Raw genomic sequence first — 25,515 nt, forward strand, 5'->3', positions numbered from 1 at the left:
GAGAGCCTGTTCTGTAAGCCAGTGATTCCAGTAAGAAGAAAGCTTAAGGCTTGCCTATGGAGCTGAAGGGAACATCTCCCCAGCATAGGAACAGACCACAGCCAGTACAAGTATCTGGATGCCTCTGATACTTGTTTCTTTCAGCATTGCTGGCCAGCTGGGAGGCTGGGCACATCAGACAGGAGGGAAAGAAGTCAAAGAAACCAGTGGACTCTGGTAGATACAGATTTAAGGCAGCACAGACCTGAAGACCACTTAGCCACTGCAATTCACGCTCTGCCACAGGTAAGGAAGGTAGGAAGTGGTCCCTTTTCTTTTTGTCTTGACCTGAGTTTTCTATTATATTTCACACAGGCTGCTCTACAGAACTGGACCTGTGGCAAATTCCTGGTTGAGAGATTTCCTCTATTCACCTGGGATGAATTTTCTGCATATAACCTGCCTTGCAATCCTTTTCTTTCCTAAGTGCAATGCTTTCTCTGAGTAATACCACCTTTTGGCATATAAAATGCAGACATTAGAAAGAGACCCTCTACTCTTGATGTATGAATGAGATCTGAGTACTACAACCCTGCTGCTTTTTCTTTTTTAATAGAAAAGGCTGCATATGCTCAGCATTTTTCATTTTTTAGAACCATCCAGTATGTTTCACTCTAGTGGCAACAACATCCCTTACCTAGAAAAGGACCTAATACCTAGGAAAATGGACCTGAAAAAAAAAAAAAACCAACCACAACACAATGAAAGATTTTAAAAGCTTTCATAAGTATGGGTAAAAGTTGAGGATATTAGCATGGAAAGTGTTAGTGAGAGGGTTCAGATTTAAAAGAGAGGACAACTTATCCAAGGAGGCTGCTAAGGGGTTGCTTGCAGATCTCAGTCTCTATCCCTTCACAGACCCAAGTACTGATGGTGAGTGACTTTACAAGCAAGTCTATCCAAACCTGACAGAAGGCTGCCACTGCTTCTTTCAGGCCCTTAGACTTTTCCTGTTACCTGAAAGTCAGTTTTCTGGTCAGACTCAGCTGATGGGAGGGGGCACATGTGGTACTTTACACACAGGCTCTCTCTTATGTAACCTTAATCAAGCATCACGCATCAGCGGAGTACCTGCTAATAAGCTGAAACCCTGAGATGAAAAGCACCCTTAAAGCCTCCTGCTTTCACTAAGAATTCAAATGCTCAGTGTCATGAATTAAGCTCTGGAAACTCAAAACTCTTACTAATCTAGAGAGCTGTTCTTTCCCAAGAGATTGATCCATTCTGGGAGCTGGTCTGACATTCTCAAGGGCAAAGAAGGGGAAATCTAGTGGATCAGATTCAATGTTACAGGCTTTGTAATCTGGTAACTGCAAGTACATTTGGGAAGAGGTCAGGGTTTCAGTCAACCCCAAATTAATACCTTGCATTAACTGCTGAATAACTGAACAATAGCTATATTGCAAATGTGACTGCAGAACTGCAGACTAAAGACTCAGCCACAGGAAAATGTTGGCAACGGATCCCACAGTCCACATACAGTGCACCTACAGAGCCAGGGGGAGAAATGAATTGCAGTAAAAACACAGCCCTGGGAAGCAGATCTTAGCTCTATTTCCAGCTTTCTTGCAGATTTCATTTCCCTCTTTTGTAGATTGAGGATGATATGCTTCCCAGGCTACCTGAAAGCTCAGTGAATGGATATTAGGAAATCATTTTGCTTTCACAAACTGCCTACCATCTCAGAACCAGAAAGTACAATTACAGCATATGCAGTCCATAGAAGCCAGCTTTTTTTTTTTTATGAAGGATGTTGATTCAGCCTCCTGTTTTAGCAAGCCCTGTGAATACATCTTGAAAATTATCTCTCTGGGAGAAAGACAAATCAATTTTAATCTTCTGCCTGTTTACCCTGATGTAAATCAAACAGGCACAGTCTGCCCCTATAGAGCAACCCATGTTGCACTGAGCTCATGATGCACAAGGGAGTTCTTTCTTTAGTCAAGAGAGAGACAATGCGGTAAGCATATTTATTATTCCTAACTACATACTGAGAGAGCACAGCAAAAACTCCTAGGTGCATATTTATGCTTGATGTGTATCTCATGGCTTTCATTGTTACTGAAGTACTGACATCCTGCTTTCTTAATTTATAGACAAAAAATCAAGACTTAGTATCTATCTGATACTTTAGAGAGAGTGACTGAAAACCTCTGGCTTGTGTTCACAGCCTGACACAGAAGCAGCTTATTGCTGTAATTAGCTTTAGTTCATACATTACCATGCATGCACTGTATTGTTGTAGAGGAGGTTCAGCCTCAGAGCTGAACAACTGTGAGGATCAAGACCCACGTACTAAGTGCAACAGCTGCCCATCAGTTTTATTTGAAAGTTTGTCTAACTGTCTCTTAGCCACTGCTTCCTACAAATAATATTGCTTGACTGGCCCTCTGGAATTCAAGACTCGCTGAATGATGCAGTCCTTAAAAGCATTATAGATGAGTGGGAGAGTTGAGCCAAAGCTCTCCAGGCTGCGTCAAGATTGTCTGCAGAAGCTGTGCACAGCCCCAAAACACAAGCAACATGGCAAAGATGAAGGCATAACCCTCCGGGCATCCCCCTGTTGGGTACATCCATAGAGGGCAAGCTAGACAAGCTGAAAAGAACATGGCATCAGGCCTCACTTCTGATTTGCTTTTATTTTTTTGGCATGACTCAAGACTAACAAAGACCTGATTGAAACTTAGAGGTAAGGTTCTTCCTGTGCAGCGCATTCCTGTGCTTTTAAAAAGAGGCATAATGAACATGCTTACTTACAGCGACAGCATCTTCCCCACACACAGTTATCATGAACTCAAAACCGCAGCTGAATTTTCTCAAGATCCTGGCACTTGTGGTTCAGGAGAGAGCTGAAGCAGTAGTACTCTGGAGAAAGGACCATCCATCCCGGCAATATTGAAGTGCTGTCATAATGCCATATGGGACATTTCCAGCCTCCAGCCACACCAAAAGAAGGATGAACTGAAAATAATGCTATAGCCTACTCTGCTTGAGGCTTCCCACACATTTTTGAGCTCAGAGCAGTCTGGATAAGCAAGCAAATCATAAGGTATTTCTCCAATCTGAACTCTGTGAGGTGCACAGAGTCACCCCTAAAAATTACTATTCACACTGCCCAATAGGATTTTGTAAAATAAATGAAAGGAAGAAAAAGAAATAATATAGTACAGTGACCTTAGTAATAAACTTGAGTGCTGACAGTTTGCTCTACTGTGATGGCAAAGTCACTTAATCTGTCACATCTTTATGTTCTTCATTTATAAAATGAGGTCTACAGATGAACTCCTCAGCTACCACATGAAATATAGACACAGACTTGCCAAAACTTCAGGGATGGACTAGTTCCGAGATTCTGCATGGTGTCCAGCTCTGACAGGGACATTAAGATTTTCTTTGCTGGTGTAAAAGGTAAAAGAGAAAGCCTGAAAAATCGATCAATATTTGCAATGCAGGACTAAGCTGAAGAATACTGTTCAAACATGGAATATTTTATTTAAAATTCTGAACATTAGAAAGGAGATATTAAAGATGCAAAAAGTCAAGCTCATTCCATATCTGCAGTTTTTTACTCTATGGAGGTATAGACATTTCCTAATAGCAGCCAGCAAACAGGACTGAAATCTCTGAACATGACTTTGCTTTTTCTACTGCTAGGCATATATCTTAGAATATGACAGCTCATATCAGCATTTTTGGGAGCATTCCTTTTACAGTGTCCCATTTCTAGCCTTTTCACACTTTTTCAAACAACGCCACTTACGACCTTGTGAAAATTGCTGCTGTTTGAAACATGACTGGACGATCAAATACTGGAAACGCAGCTAAAAATGAGAACTAGATGCAGATTAATTAAAGTCATATAAAAAAATAACCTGGCAAGTTTAAATGGGTTGTGTCCCTATTAACTTCTTCCCTCTTGCCTCCCAGGAAGGTCTCATTTGAGATTGAAATAGCGTAGTCCTTGTAGTCATGACACTGCATACAAAGTAGCTGCTCTTTTACTTCAGAGGAAAATATTTAATAGTTGCCTCTCTGAATGACAGCACCTACCTGCCTTGCTAAAACATGCCCTTAGTCTTGTGAGAAAAGCCACAATGAGACAGAAGGCTACTTACTAGTGTTCCATAGAGTCCACGCAGGAGTATCAGAGACTGAAACTCACTGTGCCTCTGATCAGAAGATTTAGCTCCCTGCAGCATTCAGACAGTTGGTCCCATTATGGCCATCAGGCAGCTGAGTTAAAGGGTGGCCTTGCACAAACATAAACAGCTTGTCAGCACAAGCCAAAGAGGCGGGCCTGCCCTGCCAGCCACAATGCGAGCCAATGATTAGCTTCTTCGCATTCTGGGTGTTCAAGATATTGTGTTTCATTCTTAAGCAGGGGAACAAGAGGGACTGACTAGGAAGGGCTAGTGCTTGACGATGTACTGCTAGGCAGTAAAATGCTTAAGGCAGAAATAATAAAAAAAAATAATCAGTAAGTCACTTCAGGAAAAGCACGTTTGCTGTGTAGTCATACACACAGAAACCCCACAGGCATCCCCAATGCATTGTTCTTTTTAGGTTAATCAATCAAACAAACAAAAAACTGTGCATTAAGTTTAGCCTAAATTCACTGTAAAGAAGTTTCAATTGCAAAGTCTCCAGTTTTTCTTCTCTCCACCCTTTTTCTTATTCTTGTATTTCCTAACTCGCTTGTTTGCTGACACTAGGGTTTCTCATTTCTCTGTCACAAATGTCTTACCCTGACCTTCGTGACCTGACCCCCCGACCTTCATTGATTCTACTATGATTGCTTCTCTTCACCTCCGTATTAATTGCCTGTTCTTTTGGTCCTTACCATCCCAAAAGAGCACAGTCACAACATAGGCACCTTAAGGCAAGGCTCTGTGAGACAACCATGCTGATCTAGCAACTGAATGCTGTCAGAAGGGGAGGTGTTGAGTCTCCTCTTTCTTCAGCACCACACCATGCTCACCTGTCTGTCCCCCCACATCATTTCAAGGAAAGGTAATCTTGCAGGGAAGTAAATACTTCCTTGGCAGTTTAGCGATCTTAACAAAGAGACAAAAGAGATACTGCATGGAGTGAATACTCCCTGAAACTTAAGCTCCCTCCGATCTTACCTCAGCCATCTATGATCCCACCTGTCTCCCCAAGTTCCTCTCTCCTTTGTTGTTTGACTCGAGTTGTTCCTAGTTAATTGAATACCCTGCTTACAGCTGCTGATCCTAATTCCTGCCAGATTGTCCTACTTTCTTATGCCTCTAGTTTGGCTGTGAGGCTGGTCTGCCGCCAAAACAGTCTCATCAAGTCTCTTATAGTGCCCCCCTCCTCGCATAAATATCGCGCTTTGTACTTCAGCCTCAGCCTCTTCGAGCACTTCTGCTTTGGAAATAATTAAAATCCTTCTTAAAATCCATGCCATCTACTGGGCTTTCGCTCTGACCTTTCTGATTAATTCTTCTCTCCGCACCTACCTCTTCCTCTCTTACGTCCCAAGGCACCTTACTTCCTGTTATATTCTATCCAGCTTTTACTATTGACTCCTGCATTTATAAACATGCATTTCTATTTTTCAGCTCACTGCTTTTCTCTGGTCTCGTATTTTACCCTGTGTTTGAGACATACAGTATTAAATGCCTTGACAGCTCCTAATTTTAAGATCCTTTTCTGGGGACAAATTAAAGCAGTCCAGTCACACCACATTCATTACTGTACAGTCTTGGCACAAGTCATTTCCCTCCCCCTCCGCTTTGGTAAAGAAGCAGATGCTGAAGTTTACACGTTGTTCAGATGGGAAGGCATATCGCAGCTCTCAGGCTTCTGCTGACAGGCTGTGTGCAAGTTCTGGCACATATTGCTGCATCACAGTGTGCTGGGGTCACGTTTGCAAGATTTTCTTCACAGTGCGACATACTAGGCACATTCTTCAATGATATCTGAGATTCTGGTGCAATTGCACAGCTCCATCAGCTGCCACCCAAATATATCACCTGCACTGCCTATACTTTTATCCAGAATTTCTGCTTAGTTAACCCGGCGCTATCCACATTAACAACATTATTTTGCCAGAACTCTCTTCTTCTAGTATTTTTAACATGTAAATCTCTGCCCAGATCCACTGTGTGATCACAGTATTTGATTACTTTAATTATTGTGATTACTGAGCCTGGATCTTACTCCCAATGCACCTGTATTGTTCTCCACAGAAAACTGTGTAACTGAGGTCATCTTTTGTTCCATACCCAGCCACATTGCCTACCTCCCCATGAAAACCATGCTTTCTTATCCTGAGCTTCAAGGCCTTTTCAGAGTTTCTCTTTCTTATTGATCTGCTCCCACAGCTCTCTTCACCACAAGGCCTGTCTTTTCAGCCTTCTCTCTTCCTACAAAGCTCTTTTTTTTACCTTGTCCTCTATACAGAGAATTCCCTGCTTCATCAAATCAAGTTATCTAGTCTCTTCTACAATCCACGTGTCACAAAATACAGAAACAATGTATCAGAATGAGAATAAGGAGCAATAAATATGTGATAAGTCACTCCAGAAAGAGAGATGTTTCATCTGCATGTATAAATTACATGTGCAAGAAATTTTCTATCCATCAACCATATACCATGTTATGCACCTTACACTGTTAAGGTATTTTTACACAACATGATAGCTATCAAAAGCCCTTGAAGGATATGGATCAAGTGCCCAAACACTGTACATCAAATTGTGAAAAGACTGCTATGAAAAGACTGTTTGTAGATGCCTAAGAGAAAGCAAGCTAGCTATAGCATCTCTGATTCCCATGGCAATTTATTTAAGATGCTAATTCAGTGTAGCCACAAACAAAGACACAAAAGAGAGAGCAAGAATGAGCTGATTTAGCGGACTACATTGAAAAGGCACACTTTAGACAAAGTCACCCTGGGTATAACTCCTGTGACTCCGCTCATAGAATTATGCCAAGGGTGAAGCTGTCTCTTCGTCCTTAAGTCTTGTATGATGTAGGAAAATTGTTACCAGCACTGCCAACGGTACCAACCCAAGCACCAGCTAAGTGAGATGGCCAAGCTGATTTAACAGCCTACTTTTACCAAAAGGTTCATCCTGCCCCTTCTTTTCATTGCCATTCCCGGCTGCACAGGCCTGCCCCCTCCCTTACACATGTTCCAGGAACGGTGTGAAAGCTCACAGACCAAATCTGTCTTGCTGGATATGTTTTTCAGACAGGTTAATCATCTGACTCATCTCCCTGCCATACTAAACAGCACAAAAGCCAGCCGAGGGAAGCAGTAAACACAAGTGGCTAGAAGAAGGAGAGGGAAAGAGGTGGAGACCACAATCATCACCTTTTTTTTTTTTTTTTCATAAGCAGAAAGCTGGCTGTCATCCCCAGAAGCTACCATCCATTCTGAGGGGAAACCTAAAACTATGAGTCCCATAACCACGCCACTCCTAAACACAAGGTCTCAAAAGCTCCTGTAACCCCTTGTTTGATTTCCAGCAAGCACTAAAATGTTTTATTGAAATGTATTTCCCACAGAAAGGTGAGACACTGTTTTAATCAAATGAAGTTTCTGAAAACATAGTCATTATTTGATTTCTTAGGAAAAAAATGTATAGGAGAAAGATTTTGGTGAGCAAAAAAAGGAAACATTTGTCTGCACCTGAAAACAGAAGGTATTTGTGTTATGAATCATCAGAACTTAACTGCCCAGTCCCTAGGTTGCAGGCTCCATGGGGTAACATTTTCACTGTATCCCCTTCCCTATTACTATCCATGTATCTGGCTTCTACCATTTATTGTTTGCTTGGTAAAATTGGTTTTTTTCCTTTCCCTTTTTGTGGCCTCAGCCTAGCCTCACTCCACCCTTTCTTCTCAAAACACAATGCTAACTGCATGCCATTTTGCTTGTCCTCTGCTTCTCCCCTGGGTGCCAACAAGGAACCTCAGGCCCCCCGAGGCTCAGCCTGACCGGTTCACATCTATGCCTTTTCTGGGAGAAGACCTCTCCTGCTTCTCCAGCAGTAGCTGCAGATGCTGCAGGATGCAGTAGCATTTTTGTCATGTTTTACTGGCCTGGTTTCAATTATAAAGTGGGTCACAAGTTATTCCCAGAAAGCACACAAGCTCAGGCAATGAAACACTTTGGGTAGTGACAAAAGTAGTGAAACTCTGTAGATGAACTGTTTCGCTTTTCTTCAAAAAGGGAAAACAAATGGCAGAAATGGCAAGGGGAAGAGATCATGTGCAGATGCAGCACACTAACATATGAAGCTACAATGAATGGGAACTTGGGCTTAATCCCAGCTCAGACCATGTGCGTTTTGAACTTTGAGCTCTTGGACCATTTCCTAATTAGAGAATGAGTGACACACTGTGGAACTATTTAACCCTTTGGTGGTGCCTCATGAGGTCTAGCGAATGCCAGAAAAGACTCCTTGGAGGCCACATCTGGCTGCAGGAAATATCCCTGTGCTCCAAATGGCTTAGTGAAACAGCTGCTGTCAGCACCTCTCTCTTCATGGCTCTCTACAGAGAAAGGTCAGGCTTACAACTACTCCTTCCTGCACTGCCGAACAATTGCTGGGACCTCCCCGTAATCTGCCAGCTCCCCATCTAGAATCTGCCTTTCTTCAAGGCTTGCCGTGTCTCCTCCAAGCTCATCAGTAATGCCACACCAAGGATCAGATCACAGATACTTGCATGAACTCAATAGTGTAAATAATGCCACACTGCACATAGACACTGCTTCTCTATTCACCCGAGTGGAAAAGTAGCAGATTGTTACAAAACTGTAACTGTAACCGAAAATATAAACATAGCATTAGAAGCTGAGTGGAAGGAAACAAGGGTTATGTAGAAAATGTACATCAACCGCTGTGGTATGATTTCTATCCCATCTGACTCTCACTGGTGCTCCAGTTAGATCCGGACTGGCGATTTCACCTTTTATACCCCTCTCTCTATATATAAATATATAAAATGCTAATACTATGTCACAGAAATACTGTGTGGATACATTTATAGTGCTTTGAAGCTCTCACTGATGACATTTTGGACATACAAACTGTTCCTATCCTTACTGACTTGAGAAATGCATCCTTTGAAAGCCAATAAACACGGTAATTGCTTTGGCAGGATAAGTTTTGTTTAAAATTTCCTGCCACCTTTAAGGTCACTCATTCTAAATAAAACACAAATACACTAACAAAAGGAGAGGTGCCTCCAAAAATACATCCACTGTGGGTAAAGACTGACTTTGGGGTTGTAGAGCACAGTAACCATACAACCTCAAATTTCACCTTTGCAAGTTTTCTCCTTATTTCCTCCTGTGGCCTGGTAAGAGGTGGTTCACAGGCCCCAGTTGCCACAGGGCTTGGAGGAGGCCTTTCAAGTACAAACTATTCTTTGCACATGCCTTTCATTTGCCATGTTAGGTGTGCTTTACGTTACTTGCAGACTAAGGGCCTCAATTTCACATCTCACCTGGTGGTTTGGTAGTCTGAGAGGTTTTGAGCCTCAAGGTTTGTCTAGATTGCACTGTGACAGGCAGGGTAGCAAGAAATATCAAAGCTAGCACTAAAATATCTGTCTAGTACATGTGTTGCTGAAGTACTAGAGAACTCAGTCAAGAAGTAAAGCAAATTAGCCTGTCTTGGGCACCATGCTGCCATAACTGTGCTTCTATGCCCAAGCTGGCTATAAGCTACCTTGAGCCATGCTATACTCCACTATAGGCATTTCTCTATTAAATTCTGTGAGTGAATCTAGATATGACATTTACATTCCACTGTTGTCCAGGGGTGATGCATGCACTTCTAGTGGGATTTTCCAAACAGTACTGAAATAGTCCTTAGCTTTAGAGTTCATTAGCTTTAGAGTTCACAAAAATATTTCAGAAGGACAAACGTTTTGGCTTTCAAGCAGACCTACATTCAGAGTTTCAGGTGCTTCCAAAAAGAGCCCCTGACAACAGCAGCACACAAATCCACCCTAATTTCAAATTACAAGATGACTTGTCTCCAAGGAACTCTTTTCTAGTAGTATAAACATTTCCAGCAGTATCTTTTCAACAGATAAATCAGTATGAAAAAACATACCATCTCCCTTATTAGGTATGACCTTTACAATGTGGGCTTGTTCACAAGCAAAAAGAAATAGCTTCCCCAGCTCCTCACACTTCTGTGTTGGCTGAGATACTGCTGCTCACACAGAAGAACTCAAGGGAGATATTCAAAATAACTCTTTTGTCATACAACAAATAGATATGATTAATTAAAAGACTGCCTTCAAGATAGCAGTGGCTCCTGCTCCCATTATAAACCCTATTCATCTTGAACTCTGCAGCAAACATCCCACTTGCTTCTTTGGCACAGAACCAAACCTCTGCATCAACAAGAGCAAAGGATGCTCAGAGACCAGAATGCATTTGCCCATCACAGGAAAAATTGCTCAGATTAGCAATGCAGTGACCTTGATTCAAAGAAAGCACTTTAATACATGCCTTTCTTTCATGCATATGAGAACTCCCGCTGATTTCACTGTCACATCAATGAGGTCAGCCATGGATTTAACCAGGAGCTAAAAGGAATTAACTCCCTACACACACACTTACCCTGAATAATGGCCAGAGTGGTCTGCGCCTCACGGTGCAGATGTGACTTGTCCTTCCCACTCCCAATGTAGATCAGCGGTTTACCTCTCCCTGAATGAGACTATCCATGTGTTTTATGTCGTTTGCCTGCTTGCTGAATTGGAGTGGGATACCAAGAAAGATGCTATACCCAGCTTATTTCTACACCCCCTTTCTACCCAGCAAGCCTAGAGAAAGTGTGCTAGTTACCCAGCATGTGGAAACACTTAAATAATTTAAACACTTGGAATGGAATGGAGTGCAGAGGCACAACAAAGGTCAGAATCATTCACTTGAATGAAGAAATGCATTTAAAGGATGGTGATGTGTACTTACAGAAGCCTGCAAGCAAACACGACAGTCCGTTTTCAGTATCCTCATATAACGGGCTAGTAAGAGGGAATTTTGATGAATTCCAGGTGTTCTCAAGTGAGGTTCCTGGTGATTACCCATACCCCTATAAAAATAGGGCCGTGCTAGTTCTTAAGCAAAGCTCTGTTATAGAGGTATTCTGAACAGCAGGAGAGAGAAAGAAGACCTTAATATCAAAAGACATTACAAACTCTAACCATGCAGGAGAACCCAATTAAAGTCCCCTGATCCAAGCAGCATATGGCTAAAACTGTCATGTAATCAGAACCAAACCACCCCCATGTCTGGATTTAATTATGTCATGCCATTTTATAGCAGCCTAAGAAAACTGAACTGAAGGTCAAAATAATCCCAGAGTAATTCTTCAGTCAATCACACATGTAAGAACTTAGGTAAAAACGGGTAACAGACAATCTCAGCAGACTGAGCGTACAAAGGTTCTTATTAAAGGCATGAACAACAAACAAGTCTGTAGACAAATGGCTCACTGCAGAGTGAAAGCACCAATGCTATCACAAATTTCTATATGGTCTACAAAACTCAAGCAAACCTGCTAAACTAATGTATACTGATAGAACGGAGCTCTGTTTAATATGCTGTCACTGACTTGAAAAGAAATGGAATTCACAGAATGCTAAAATGTTTCAGAAATTTTGTTATGCATTCTGCACATATTTAAAACATATTGTCCATAAGAAAGTATTTTTATGAGATTGTATGTTTATATAGCAACTGTAAGTTACGGGGGGAAATTTACATAAGAACATACACATAATTAATATGGAAGTACAAAGGACGTGACTAAGAATTAAACGTGATTTTTAATTTTTTACTCAATGTGAGTCTAAAATCAACCAAATTATATCTTTTTATTTGCAAACAAAAATGTATAGATTGATTCCTTGCAAATGTTAATGGAGGAGGGAGGAACTTAAAAGTTTTTTTTACCTAGCTAGCAAAGTTTGGGGATATTGTATATTCTGTCTCCAGCAAATAAATAAAGTAAAATGTATATGCAAAAGCAATACCAACACTATCTAAATTAGTAAAGATCTGAATATACGCAGAATGAAATAAAATTAAAATCACTATAACCTGGATCCAATATCACTATGATGTTTTTATAGTAACATGAAATCAATTCCATTTCAGTCTGCTTTTTGTTCTACTCTTTTAACTTTCATCTAAAAAAAGCCCACTTCTTTCAGCATTCAGTCTTCTTATTGGTCTAAAAGTAATGAATATGCTGCCTCATTCCTTGAGCAAGGACTCCCTGATTTCTGTTTAAACGGTCACAGCTTCCTGACTGAAGCCCAGTGCTCTACCAAGGCCTTTGTGTTGACCCTGTCTACGACATGGATTAAATTATAGCTTGCATGCTGTGATTCTGTTTGCATGTACAGAACAAAATCTGTTGTGAAGCAATACTGCATAGTACCCAGTGTCTGGATGAACAGCAGGCCTTGAAAATTTCTGTGCATTCACTTGGGCTTTTCTGTGTGCTTGTCAATATCAGCAATGTGGCACATTTAAATGAGGCTTCTTGCTTTGAAAGGATTGTTGCTTGCTCTTGATTGCTTTCTGACTCAAGCTCAAGTCAAAAGAGACCTCACAGGAGGTGGCGATGATAATTGCAATATAATTGCTAAAATTAAGCAATTGCTTGTGTTAATGCAGTTATTTTAAAGCTGTAGCTCTTGGTCATTTTGAGGACAGTTTAAAGAAAGCAAAAAGCACAAGTCAGCCAGAAAGGAAGTTTATCTTGCACGCAGTCCCACTGGCATCCCTAGATATGATGCCTAAAACAAAACACATGCGAACCCCTTGATATACCAGAGGATTCAAGAGCAGTAATGTGCACAATTCAGAATAACAGGATACTAAAAAGGAAATACTCTGCATATTCAAAAATCTGTTTAACTTTTGAATAAAGGAAAAAGTTAAATTTTCCCAGTAGCATTCTAAAAAAAACGAAACTGAAGATGTATGGACCAATCTTTTTCCTTTCAAGTCATTCCTCACCCACAGTAACCTCAGCCTCTACAGCAAGTTCCAATATCACTTTTTAGAAGGGGAAGAATCTAGAGATATTTAATACCATTCTCAACAGAATGAATTACCATTCAGACTTTTTCTAAGAAATCTTGTTACATCTATACTGAGGAACCTCCTTGCTACATGGAGGTACTGAGTGCCATGATGTCTACCCAGAGAAGTATTTTGTTGTCAATTATCCATTTTTAGTGCATTTTGATAGTATCACCTGTAAGCATGGTAATTTCATATTTCTCCATTAAGTGCTCCTGCTTTCAGCAGTTAATAGACTGACAGTCTTTAGTGACTGGGGCGAAATTTTTCATTCTAGATGTTTGCCCCACTAAAAAAAAAAATCAGCCAAAATCACTGAGTTATTTCTGAGAACAAGACTAAGAAAAATCAGATTGCTTTGCATGTAAAAACTTCAGTGCCTTTATTTGAGAACCATTAAAATCCTCTCCTTTGCAGTAGGAGTCTGAACGCTAAACAACAGGGAGAGGCTTTATTCCAGAGACTATCTTTTTTAGAATTACATGAATATGTACACTAACACCACTGTGTCCTGATGCACACTCATTTGAGAGATGAATTTTTGATGCCATATAGGCAGCTTGCTTTCTTTTCTTCCCTAGTGTTTGTGTAGCACACCACTGACACTCTGATTTACCTTTTTTATGCTGAGGATGTATTGATATGTTTGTAGCTATTTATGTTTAGTTTTATTAGACACTCATTAACAGAATTACAGAATCTGAGAACCACAGAATCACTCGGGGCTGAAGGTTCCTCTGGAGGTCAGCTGCTTCAAACCCCCTGCTCAAGCAGGGCCACCTACAGCCGGTTGCTCAGATCATGTCCAGTCAGGTTCTGAGTATCTCCAAGGATGGAGACTACAGCACCTCCAGGCAAACTCTGCCAGTGCTGAGTCACTTTCACAGAGAAAAAACATTTCCTGATGTTCAGACAGCACCTCCTGTGTTTCAGTTTGTGCTCATTGTCCCTTGCCCTGTCACTGGGAACTACTGAAAAGAGCCTGGCTCTGTTCTCTTCAGACGCTCCCTTCAGGTGTTTGTACACACGGATAAAATCCCCCCTCAGCCTTCTCTTCTCCAAGCTGAACAGTGCCAGCTCTCTCAGCCCTTCCTCATAAGAAAGGAGGTCCCATCCCTTCATCATCTTCATGGCCTTCTGCCGGACCGTCCAGTATGTCCATCTCTCATATACTGGGGAGCCCAGAACTGGACACAGCACTCCAGGTGTGGCCTCACCAGTGTCAGCAGAGGGAAGGATCAGCTCCCTTGACTGCCGGCAATACCTCTCCTAATGCAGCCCAGGGTACCATTTACCACCTCTGCTACAAGGGTAATATTTGAAAGAAAGCCTGCTTTGGGACACTAGTTTTTGACACCAATTAAAGGCTTGTGTTCTCATTGTAAAAACAGGTAATGGGTCCACTTCCAACTGTTTTTCTTTTCCATCTACAAACCACTATAACTTCTATAATTTATAAGAATAACACACACCTGGATTTGGGCACAATATTTTTGATTAAAGACAAAGAAAAAAACCTCTGGAAGAGGTTAGGTGAGACCAAACACTGCACATATTTCTTTTCTGAAAAGTTCTTTCTTCTCCATTCACCTCTCCTATGTAGCAAGCCTCAATCAACAATTACAAAGAGAAGACAGATGATAACACGTAAAGAGATAAAAACAGAAACTCCACTCAGGGAGGTATGTTGTTCCAAGAAATAAAAAAAGATATTAAATACTCTGTAAAGTCCTCTAGATTTATCTGTAGTGTGGTCAAATTCACATAGAGGGTTGCACCAGCGATGGCCATAAGGACAAACCTTGAGCACAGGAAGTTATTAAACAAGACACATCAAACTCAGTTCAACAAAAGAGGACAGAATTCACAAGGCACTGAAGGAAACTCTCTGGTATGAGGATACGTATTCCCATGGGCACCTCACTCCTAAGACAGTACCTTTACATACAGCCCTACAAAAATTCCCCAACACAAAATATTGCTCTTCTTATTGCATATTGTACTAACACTATTTCCTCAATGTCAGGGCTATTCCTTCCCTATTTACAACTGTGTTAGGCAGCTGAAGAAGGCTTTGCAGGTTAGCAAAGGAAGGACTTGGTCCAGACAGAGCCAGTGGAATCTGTTCAGTGAATGAAGCCAAGTGAATGGAAAAAAAAAAGAGACTCCCCTGTCACTGTATTTCTCCGAGTTGGCTTTTAGTGGGATCATACTTTGTTCATAGCAAACAAAATGGCCAACAATTGTTAGTAGCAACAATGAAGCCATTCATTGTGCCTTTTGGAAAATGATGGATGGAGTTTCTTGTACCATCCACACCCCAGCTGCACTCTTTATCAATTCCTCCTTCATGAAAATTGTGCTATTTGAGCATCTGTTCTGAATCAGTAGATAAACAAACCGCTATCGACTTCTTTGTACACATACCCATTGACAGACAGTCCCGTAAAGAGACAGCAATCCATTAACCTAGAGAATTGCACTGTCAGTGTGATAGGCAGCCCTACACCTACTTTTAATCTCCATACCTGATTAAACCAATCAGTTGAAGGGCTGTCTTGAGCTCTCTATATAATCACCCTTATTTAGATAGTTCACCAGAAGCACAGAAGATCACATAGTGATACTGTGCCACCTGTTGCTCTGGCAACACTAAAACTTCCCTCAGTGACAAACAGAGGGGAAGTATTGTTACAGGAGAAGGCTTTCCAGACAACAGGGTCACAGCAGTGTGGGGTCTCTGCTGCTGAAGTATCTAAACAATCTTTTCCCAGCTCCATAAATCAGGGCTGCATAACATCAGCTCTGATTCTCCTAGGGCTAGCTGGCTGAGGATCAAGGAGCATCAAAAACCTTTCTTCTCTCTGCCCTCCACTTGCAATCAGGTGAGGTCCTCTCCATATCTAACTGCCCTCACATCATCAAGAACAAAGCAAAACAAAACCTTCCAGAAGACATTTTAAGGACAGAAAAAAATTTTAGAAGCATTACCCTAAGCCAATGATGCAGCCCTTTGCTGCCCCAAGAGGATAACCTCATACTTCCCAACAAATAAAACTAAGTGTTTTACATGGTGGTCCTCCCTTATCTACACTCTCTGATGCTGACCAACAACTGAGCATTTCTGGAAAAAGGAATTAGTTGCAACTGTTATTTCAGTGCATGAACAATCAAGGTCAGAACCAAAGCAAACCACCATGAGCCTCCTAATTGCAATGAAAGTAAGGATTTATTTTCTCATCAATAATTATTGATTTCTAGAAGACCTACGATGTCAACAGCATGGTGTTCATTATAAGCACTATCTAAAGCTATCCATGTTAAAAGCCTCACTCTGTTAACTCTCAACATGCTCTTAAAAAACAAAAAAATGCTGAACAAATCCTCTGTTTCTTATTTTAATTCACACAATCTTAATTTTACGGAGAAAAAGAATACTTTGACTATTCCACCCAGTAGGAACACTTATGTTTGGAAGCCCCTTTGGGGTAAAATTTTGCCATGAGAATATGCAGTATGAGTTACATTCACTTATAGGATGCCTATGTCTTGGCCTAAGGTTAATATGTATATTGACCTGAGAACTCCAAACACGCTAACATAATCTGGGTGTTAATTGATCTAATTCTTTAATCAATTTTCGCCTTCATTGCTTCACTTCTACATAGCAATTACCTAATGCCTTAGCATTAACTAAGGAATAATTTAAAATTTGAGTGCTACACATACTGCAACAAAGCTATAACAACCTATGGATTCAGATATGTCAGTAGGGCAACACTCTGAACATCAAGGGAGTCAGCGTCAATCTCCTTGTTCAAAAAACTAGCCCTGCCACCTAGGAGGAAGTACTTCACTGCAACCTGTCAAGGCACAGCCAAAGACACAGTTTTCAGTGAAACTATCTCCACCCAAAGAAGAATGGAAGTTGGTTCATTATAACACATTCAACAGAGGTAGCTCACTTGCAGTCTGTAGACCCTCTTGGTTCTTGAAAAGGCCCCTTGTGTGAGTGAATTCCCACTGAACTGAAGGGGAGGGGGAAAACAGAACAAAAAAAGTATAAAATTTGTTTGAATGACTCCCCTAGATATATAAAGGGGACTCAAAAGTACTGAAGCCTTTAAATTAAGGCTATCCATCTTTCTAAAAGACAAACAAACTGCTATGATTTGGTTATTTCTGATTTACTGTCTTTAAAATTAGGTCATTACTTTTAGGAATGCTTTGAAATACATGAATGATAGGACAGGATTTCAGAATGTCCTTAACAGTAATCCATACCACTCCTGTGGATAAATTATTTTGCCCTTGACCTTCTAGCTTATCCATTTTGGAATCATATTATTGTCTCATCAAAAAAGAGGCACCTGTGTTAATATTACCGAACTAACGAGTTCGGCAAAATCCTTTCAAAGTACTAGCTAACCAGATTGATAAACTACTGCTTTACCCATCCAGATCAAGCTGGATTTATGATTAATTGCATGCTGCCAGATAATCTTTCAGACTGTTTTATTCATTGTTCCCTGTATGCAAAAAACCCAAAAAAGACATTTGATGATTACAATAGCCCTTCATGTTTGGCAGCTTGCATTCATTTAGATTCTTTCAACTGCTTTATGGAAGGGACAACAGTGCCACTGTCAGAACATATTTAAATTGTGGCTGACACCAATGCCCACGGTTAGTTTTAATATGTCACCATGGTTATACAAGTTGTAGTGTCAATGCAAAAAGAGATATTATTGTAAAGTTCAGTTTCAAACTGAAATTATAAAATCTTGGGAAATAAAAGGTATCAGATGTTTTCAGCTGCAATTTGGCCCTCTGGGATCCTTTAGATTTTTTTTTATTCCTGCATATACACTAGGTTTATGACCTCATAAGAAAAATGGCACTTAGAAAGCATAGTGGGTTGTGCAATATAAATTTCCAGAAAGAATAATCATAAATTTTTGCTCAGTTATATCAGTTACATTGCTCAGTTAAATTATAGATACTATTCACATGCTGCAGACTTGCCTCATGGATGATCTGAAGAGCATACAAACTGAATAAACTAAATATTTTCAGAACTGAAGAGTGTATTATAGTATGGCTTTGTAAACTAGAGATTTGCTCTGACTGATTTCAGATGGCAGATTCAGTCATAGTTTACAGGTTTAAAAACTACTGCATACCCTACACCATCCTGTTCAAACAAAAGGTAGCAGAAGAGGTGATGTTAACAGCTATGTGACTGCTCCTGAAATCTTCTTGTAAGATGAGTAAGGAGCAGAGTAACAGGAAAAATTGGTCTTACAGAAAAAACAGAGGAAGACTCTCATCCCATATTATGATCCCCCCTGTTCACCTACTAGAATCACAGTACATAATCCATGATGAGTCAATTAAGTCTGACAGCCATGTGTCATGTCGCTGCTATTACATGTCAACAATTAACACTGAAATATAGATCCTGTAAATAACTGCAGGTAAATGTACCTCATTAAACTTAATAATGAATATTATTACTTTAGTAATTAAGTTTATCATGAGCCTTATTACCTTAGTAATTGACAATAGTGTCTTAATGATTGTAATGGGAATCTTCACCAGTGGCCCACAACTATTTTGTAATTATAGTCATGTTTTGGTCAGTCGAGTTAATTTCAACTAATATACTTTATTAACTTAACAGCTAAACATTAGCAGCCTAAGGGAGATACTCCAAGTAAATCAGTAAGAAGGCTTTGAAATAAGGTCACAGTAAGTGTATGTCATTTTCTTACTTTAATTACAAGCAATTTCAAGCCCATGTCTAGGCAAACTCTGGCATCCTGACAACTAATTCAGTTATAATATACTACTGACATATGTATTCTGAATTCAGACAAAAAGCCAAACAAGAAACTTGGTAACTGTATGATAAGAGGGTTTTGCTTTATTTTTAATATAGCTTGCAAGCAATCTGGGGGCAAGGATTACCTTCTGTTTCTATACAGTACCTGGCTCATTGGCCTTCCATTAGAAGTGTTGCTAGATGCTACAGAAATAGTAAAGATAAATAATATAAATGCAGGATAAAATGATAATGCCATTGGTGCAAGTGAGAATTTCATATCAGGTGTAATGACTGATGTTTGATGAACTGATCTGACACTGTACAGCTGCTCAGGAAACAACCAAGCCCTGTATAATTGGATTTAAAAGAAATTACAGCTGCTGCTGTTATTTTTCTCAGATTTTTTTCTTCATGCAAAGCCCACAGAAACAGCAGCATCCCTGTATTACTTTTCATCCCTGTATCATTATATCAGGGATTATTAAATAGATTGTGTCTACATGTGGTTTGCTGTTTTAATATCAAAATTGAAAACTCAGGCTAGCTATCTGTGTTAAGTTAGGTTAATTGGTACCTCAGTTACCTTTTTATTCCTCAACTAGATGAGCATAATGTTTTTCTTCCAGACAGGTTTTTACATCTTAGTAAGTCTCAAATCACAGAAGTGCTTGTGGCAAAGCAGGTAGAAATTTAAAGATGGGAAGAAGTGAGAAAGGAAAGGCAGGAGGAAGGACTAATTTTTGTAAGATGTTTATGGGAATATGTCCTTACCTACCTCGTTTGCTTCATAATTCTTCTTGTAGGGAATAGGAGAGAGGAGGAGTGATCACAGAATACTGACTGAAAAATAAAGACCAACATGGAGACTTACGCTTTCCTATGACTACGGAAGACAGAAGGTCGTAATGGAATGCAGTGTTCCCAGTTTTAAAGAGGGGGGGGGGAGGGGGAGGGAGAGGGGAATGGACGATATGACACTTCCTCTAAGAATAGAAGTGAAGAACACTAAAACACAGTTATAAAATTTTGCTTGCTTGTAGTAAGAGAAAGAACTTGGAGTGAAACAGAACACCTGTCATGAAAGAGAAGGTAAAAAGGAAAGAAATACTGGAAAGGACTATGTTCCTTTTCAGCATCTTGGTAGTAACAATGGATTTGGCACCATCAAACCTGGCCATTGGCTGCTTTTCAGGGATTACCTGTGTTGGCAGCTCACCCTGTGCTTTGCCTGGAGAATACCGAGATTTCTTTTGAACTGTGGCCAGTTGCAAACTGGCCAGACAAGACTGGTCTGGTGCAGTCACTGGTGTATTCTTTCTTATTCTCCAAGTGGGGTCAACCATAAGGTGAACAGGTTAGTTCCCTGATCAGCTATGCACACTGCCTGGCTTTCCTACAGGCCGAGGTAAAGGATCAGGCAGTTTCACACCTCCCAGAAATATTTACGCAGCAGGGGGAAAACCAACAAGGCAGGCAATCACAGTGTCACGGATCTGTTTACCAGGGGTAAAGGTATCTGAGAAGCTGACACACCAGCAAGCATGGGAAAGCTCACACCTCAGTGCCTTCCAAGAAAGTTACAAAGCATCGATGCATGTAATAGCAAATGAAGTCTCAGCTCGGGGCTGCGGCACCAAGAACTGCAGGGGATAGTTTAATATTCAGTGAGCATATGCCTAAAAAGTCAGTGCACACACTATCAGAATTTCAGCATCCTGCTGTGCATCAATGAACTCTGCTTAGGCTTCATCAGGATCCATTTACATTGTGAATGAGATTTGGGAGGAAAACTGGTATGCAATGCAAAGTGCAAAAGAAAAGGCAAAAAGCTGCTTTTCTGGACATTCGTCAGGAAGATGACTGAGCAGATTTTTAAATAAAACACCTCTGAAATTTTCTATCCATATCCCAAATCTTCACAGAAGAACTTCTGAAATTATTCAGGACACACATGAATATTATCTCTACATGTTAGAGACTTAGGCAGGGGCTTTCAATGTTTAATCCCGGCAAGCAGTGGATTAACTGCCTTCAGCTGAAAGCCTGCCAGCTGACAACCCTTCCCTGCGCACATGGCATTTGATGTCTGCCATTTTAGTATTTTGACATTTTTGTGAGAGACATTGTCCTGAAAGGTCACCACTTGCCTCGGCAGTTGGCTGGCTGCCACTCAGGCTTGGGAAGCTTAGCTCCACAGCTGTCATCAAAAATGACCATTTTCACCGCTAAGTTTCAGGAAAGCTATGAATTTCTGACTGTTTATGAGGGGGGAAAGGAGACAAGAGGAAGGAAAGAGAAGCTCCAAAATCACCTTTCACTTGCTATAATGAAGACAGGCACTTCTACATATACATCTGTAAGATGAGACTGACGTATCGCAAAAGCATTTTATAATCAACAGATTCACCAATCGTACTCGTCTTATAGCAGCACTGTCAAGGGGGCTATACCACGAATGTTTAGCCTCCTGTGTGCAGCAAACAACACAACATATATACTTCTCTCCCTACTCATTTAATGGCAGTCACCTGTTAACTGTGATAATGACATTTTCACATAACTCATAAATGGCTTACAGTACCACAATGGTCCCTAAGAAATAACAAAACCCGTACCTAAAGCAAAAAACATGACATGGCAACACAAACTGGCTACAGCCTGCACTTCTTGTACAATTATATGATATTTATACTTGGTACTGATCAGTGGCTGTTTTCAATAAGCAGATTTCATTCACAGCACAGTAAGAATTCACTAGCCATAAACTCCATAGGACAATGCACTACAGAAGCTTTGAATTAAAAAGAAGAATAAACCCCAAGATGCTGTTTATTCAGTGCTATGAGACCAAAACCCACCAACAAATAGCAATTCTCTTCCTTGCAGTATCACCACAACACTGAAAAACCTTCAACTCCGCTGCTTCCCAGCCACCTTACTACCCTGCCTTCATGCCACATAGCAGATAAAGATTGTCTTCATGTTCAGAGTGAGATTAGTGAAAAACATGCATTGCTCACCGTGCTATGTTCATTGTTCTTATCAGGTCAGATGCAAACTTACTGGTGCCCCTTATGACGACTATTTGTCAGCACTTCTGTTAATAAGCTATTGTCGAGTTTCTTAATAAGAAGTCCAGGTCTGCATTTATGGATTTTTAAAGAAAAGATTCCAGGTGAAAAATACCATGGCAGATTTCTCCCCTATGAATTCACAAGCGTCCTATTACTGTTGAAGTATCTTTCTTGCCTTAATATCAAATAATATCTAACTTAAGCAGAAAACCATCTCTCCAGAAGTACCTCCTGCATTTGCTTGGCTTCTCCCCTCACAGACAAAGTAGCAAGCAGATGTCCCAAAAATCAACAAACACAAGTGCAAACTATTTGTTCTGGAAAGCTTTCACGCACCCCTTTCCCTCAGTAGCTCTTCCACTGAAAGCCAGAACAATACTGCAGAGCAGCTTTCCCTGTCAGGATGTTTTCAGCTTTCATCTCTCTGCTTTTTCAAGCAGAACACTGAGGTACAAACCCTAATTAGCAATCTGAAAGCACCACACAGGCAACGAATACTTACATTTGCAACTGTATTTGTGATATTTGCGCACTGATCCAGCGATGTGATTACAAAGAAGAGAAAGAGCTTTTTAGGCTGCCTTTCAAGCCTCGCAGCAGTGAAAAGAGGACTGTTATCTGAAAGCTACTCATTTTCTATATGCTGTGCTCTACTTGCTTCCCATGTGCATACAACACAGCTGCCAGATTTAATAACCATGTCAGCCTGCTTTCCCCATAAAGCAGCACAGAGATGACAGGATGAAGATGAAGTAGCCAGCGCATTAATCTGTAGTTATGGCTGCACTAAGCCTTGAATGAATGTCACGGTTTTATTGCCCTTGAAGAAAAAAATAAAACAAATCAACACTGTTTGTGAAAAAAACGTGCAAAAGGATTTCAGAAATGTTAATCCACACATGTCTCCATGACATTAAAGCACATTAAAGAAATTTCTCCACTTTTTCTCAGTTAACAAATCCTAGGACTTAATTCCTTTTTACTACATCCTGATCTTTCAGAATACATTTTCTCTAGCAGTGCATGCTTGTACCCCAAAAGAATAAAAATTAACTGACAAATTAGTTGAGCTTCACTCCTCTCCAGTTCCTCTCTGGATGAAAGTATTTCCATACCTGTCTGTCTTTGCTGACTTCTTTGAGGGGTCGGGGGAGGGGGTGGGGAAGTTAATAAAAAAGGGAGAAAATTCTCATTTACCATTTAAATTCTCCCACGCACAGTGGTTCCTAGAGCACTGGGCTTTAGTATCTGCTGTGGTCAGTTCACTGCCACGGTGGAACACTGCCGTACCTCCAGCTGCAAAACCAGTTCCATGCGAGGGAAGGGTGGCCAGAGTTTACATGGCAAGAGAAGGTGCCAGTCATGCAATCAAAAAACAACGAACTGAAAATAAACCCAGAAATACTCGGTTGAATTTGTAACAGCGTGGGGATGCCGCAGAGATCATATGACATCTGCGTGAGTGTTTTTCTCTCTCTCATTTATATTCCCTTCACTTCCCTTGGAGGCACCTGTCTCAGCGGGGAGTGGTTTCTGTGGAAACTACAGACAGTTGGTTTTCCCCTCGGAGAAACTGTTACTATGGCAACCTTACATAATGTATATGGCCTAGATTCTCTTTTAAAATAATCTAACACTGAAATTCTCATTATAAAATCAGAGCTGAACTGTCTGGGGGGCAAGAAATATAGTTATTTAATAACTGCATTAGAAATGTAGGATAAAAAAAACCCAAATGGTATTATGAATTAAACGACAGTGTAGGGGGCACTGTCATTGCATCACTCACAAAGACAAAATAATTTGTAAATTCCAGTAAACAAGGTCTACTATTTAGCATTTCTGGGAAGCAAGGAGGAAGGGAAGCGTATACTTGACATCATGGCTCAATGTAGCAATCAATACTGCATCTTATGGAGTGGAGGGGGTTTTTTCTGTGTGTTTATCGTTCCAAGCAACCAGGACCTCACTCAAAACGATGTAAGCCCAAATGCTGTTTACATCTACCTTACTCAAAACTGAAATATCAGCTCTGAAGTCACTTTGAAGTCACTACATTATGAAATCACGCTACGGTAAGACTCAAGGAAGCACCTGAACGGAGCTGTGTGTCAGTGAGGCAGAGCATGCAGTGGAGCAGAAGCAGAAAAGACACGGTGCTGTTTATAGGACTTTCCTTTCAGCTCCAAGGAGACAAACCTGCCCACAGCAGAGGTGGGGAGGGCAGAGCTGTCAGATCGCGCTGGGGAGGTAGGAAGTTTAGCTCTCCGGTAATGGGGTTGGGCTGAGTGAGGTGGCTTTGCCTTCTAAGTCAGCAGCTAAAGACCTGCCTGGGTTGGGAACGACATGAAGTGGTAGCCATGTCACAGATGTTTTGTGACCCCTGTGAAACGGGTAGGTAGATGTCTCGCCTCCCTTCTCTATCTTCAGCCACTCTTGCAGATAACCCTTCTATTGGTAATACAAATCAAAAGTCAAATGGTTAAGAAGGCAAACCCCCCTGTTTAACTACACAAAATCAGTGATTACAGTTTGAAAAATATTATCGGTAAAACTTTAGTAAAACCCTACCTTTGAGGTATCTGTGTTGTGACTCAGTGGATCGAGATCTCTCCTGACCTGTCTACAGGTCTAGCAACTTTTATTAGCATGAAATACATTAATACATGGGGACTAATTTTTATTCTCTACTCCTATTCAGAAGATGAACAAGAGAGAGCAACCTGCCTACAGAACATTTCCCCAAAACTTATGCAAGGTCCTCCTAGACTCCCCTGTGCAAAGGGGCTCTCCAGGTGGGACAAAGCAGGCAGGAAGCATTTCTTCAAACCCCACAGCATTTATGTTCCTTTCTTGTGTAGTGGAGACACTTTGTCGTGGTTTAACCCAGCTGGCAACTAAGAACCACACAGCTGCTTGCTCACTCCCTGCTCCTGTAGCATGGGGGAGAGAATCAGAAGGGTAAAAGTGAGATAAAGACAGTTTAATAGGTAAAGCAAAAGCTGTGTGTGTAAGCAAAGCAAAACAAGGAATTCATTCACCACTTCCTTTCAGCAGGCAGGCATCCAGCCATCCCCAGGAAAGTGGGGCTCCATTACGTGTCACAGCTACAAACGCCATCACTCTGAACGTGGCCCCCTTCCTTCTTCCCCCAGCTTTATATGCTAAGCGTGACATCATTTGGAACAGAATACCCCTTGGGTCAGTTGGGGCCGGCTGTCCCAGCAGTGTCCCCTCCCAACTTCTTGTGCCCCCCAGCCGGCTCGCTGGTGGGGTTGATGAGAGGCAGAAAAGGCCCTGAATCTGTGGAAGTACTGCTCAGTAATGACTAGAACATCCCTGTGTTACCAACACTGTTTTCAGCACAAATTCAAAAGACAGCCCCATACTCTACTACGAAGAAAATCAGCTCTATTCCAGCCAAAACCAGCATGCACTTTTACAAAGGAGAGTCATACTGCCTGAAGGTGAGGTGGTGTTTGGGA

General features: G+C 41.0%; 1 protein-coding gene across 10 annotated transcripts in view; it reads right to left on the reverse strand.

Annotated features, from left to right (window-relative positions):
* Positions 1-25,515, reverse strand: part of TRIM2 (tripartite motif containing 2) — a 117,732-nt gene that overhangs the window by 70,317 nt on the left and 21,900 nt on the right. For 3 of the 10 annotated variants that reach the window (XM_056331665.1, XM_056331683.1, XM_056331637.1), the window contains exon 1: positions 4,155-4,280. The exons of 1 other annotated variant lie outside the window; for it this stretch is intronic. The gene's annotated coding sequence lies outside the window, so the exon portion shown is untranslated. Of the gene's footprint in view, positions 1-4,154; positions 4,293-21,976; positions 22,376-22,532; positions 22,736-23,227; positions 23,417-25,515 lie in introns of those variants that run through there. 6 more of the 10 variants (XM_056331656.1, XM_056331721.1, XM_056331701.1 and 3 more) reach the window with 5 other exon arrangements.

The sequence above is a fragment of the Falco biarmicus genome, chromosome 1, assembly GCF_023638135.1.
Source record: "Falco biarmicus isolate bFalBia1 chromosome 1, bFalBia1.pri, whole genome shotgun sequence".
Taxonomy (NCBI): Eukaryota; Metazoa; Chordata; class Aves; order Falconiformes; family Falconidae; genus Falco; species Falco biarmicus.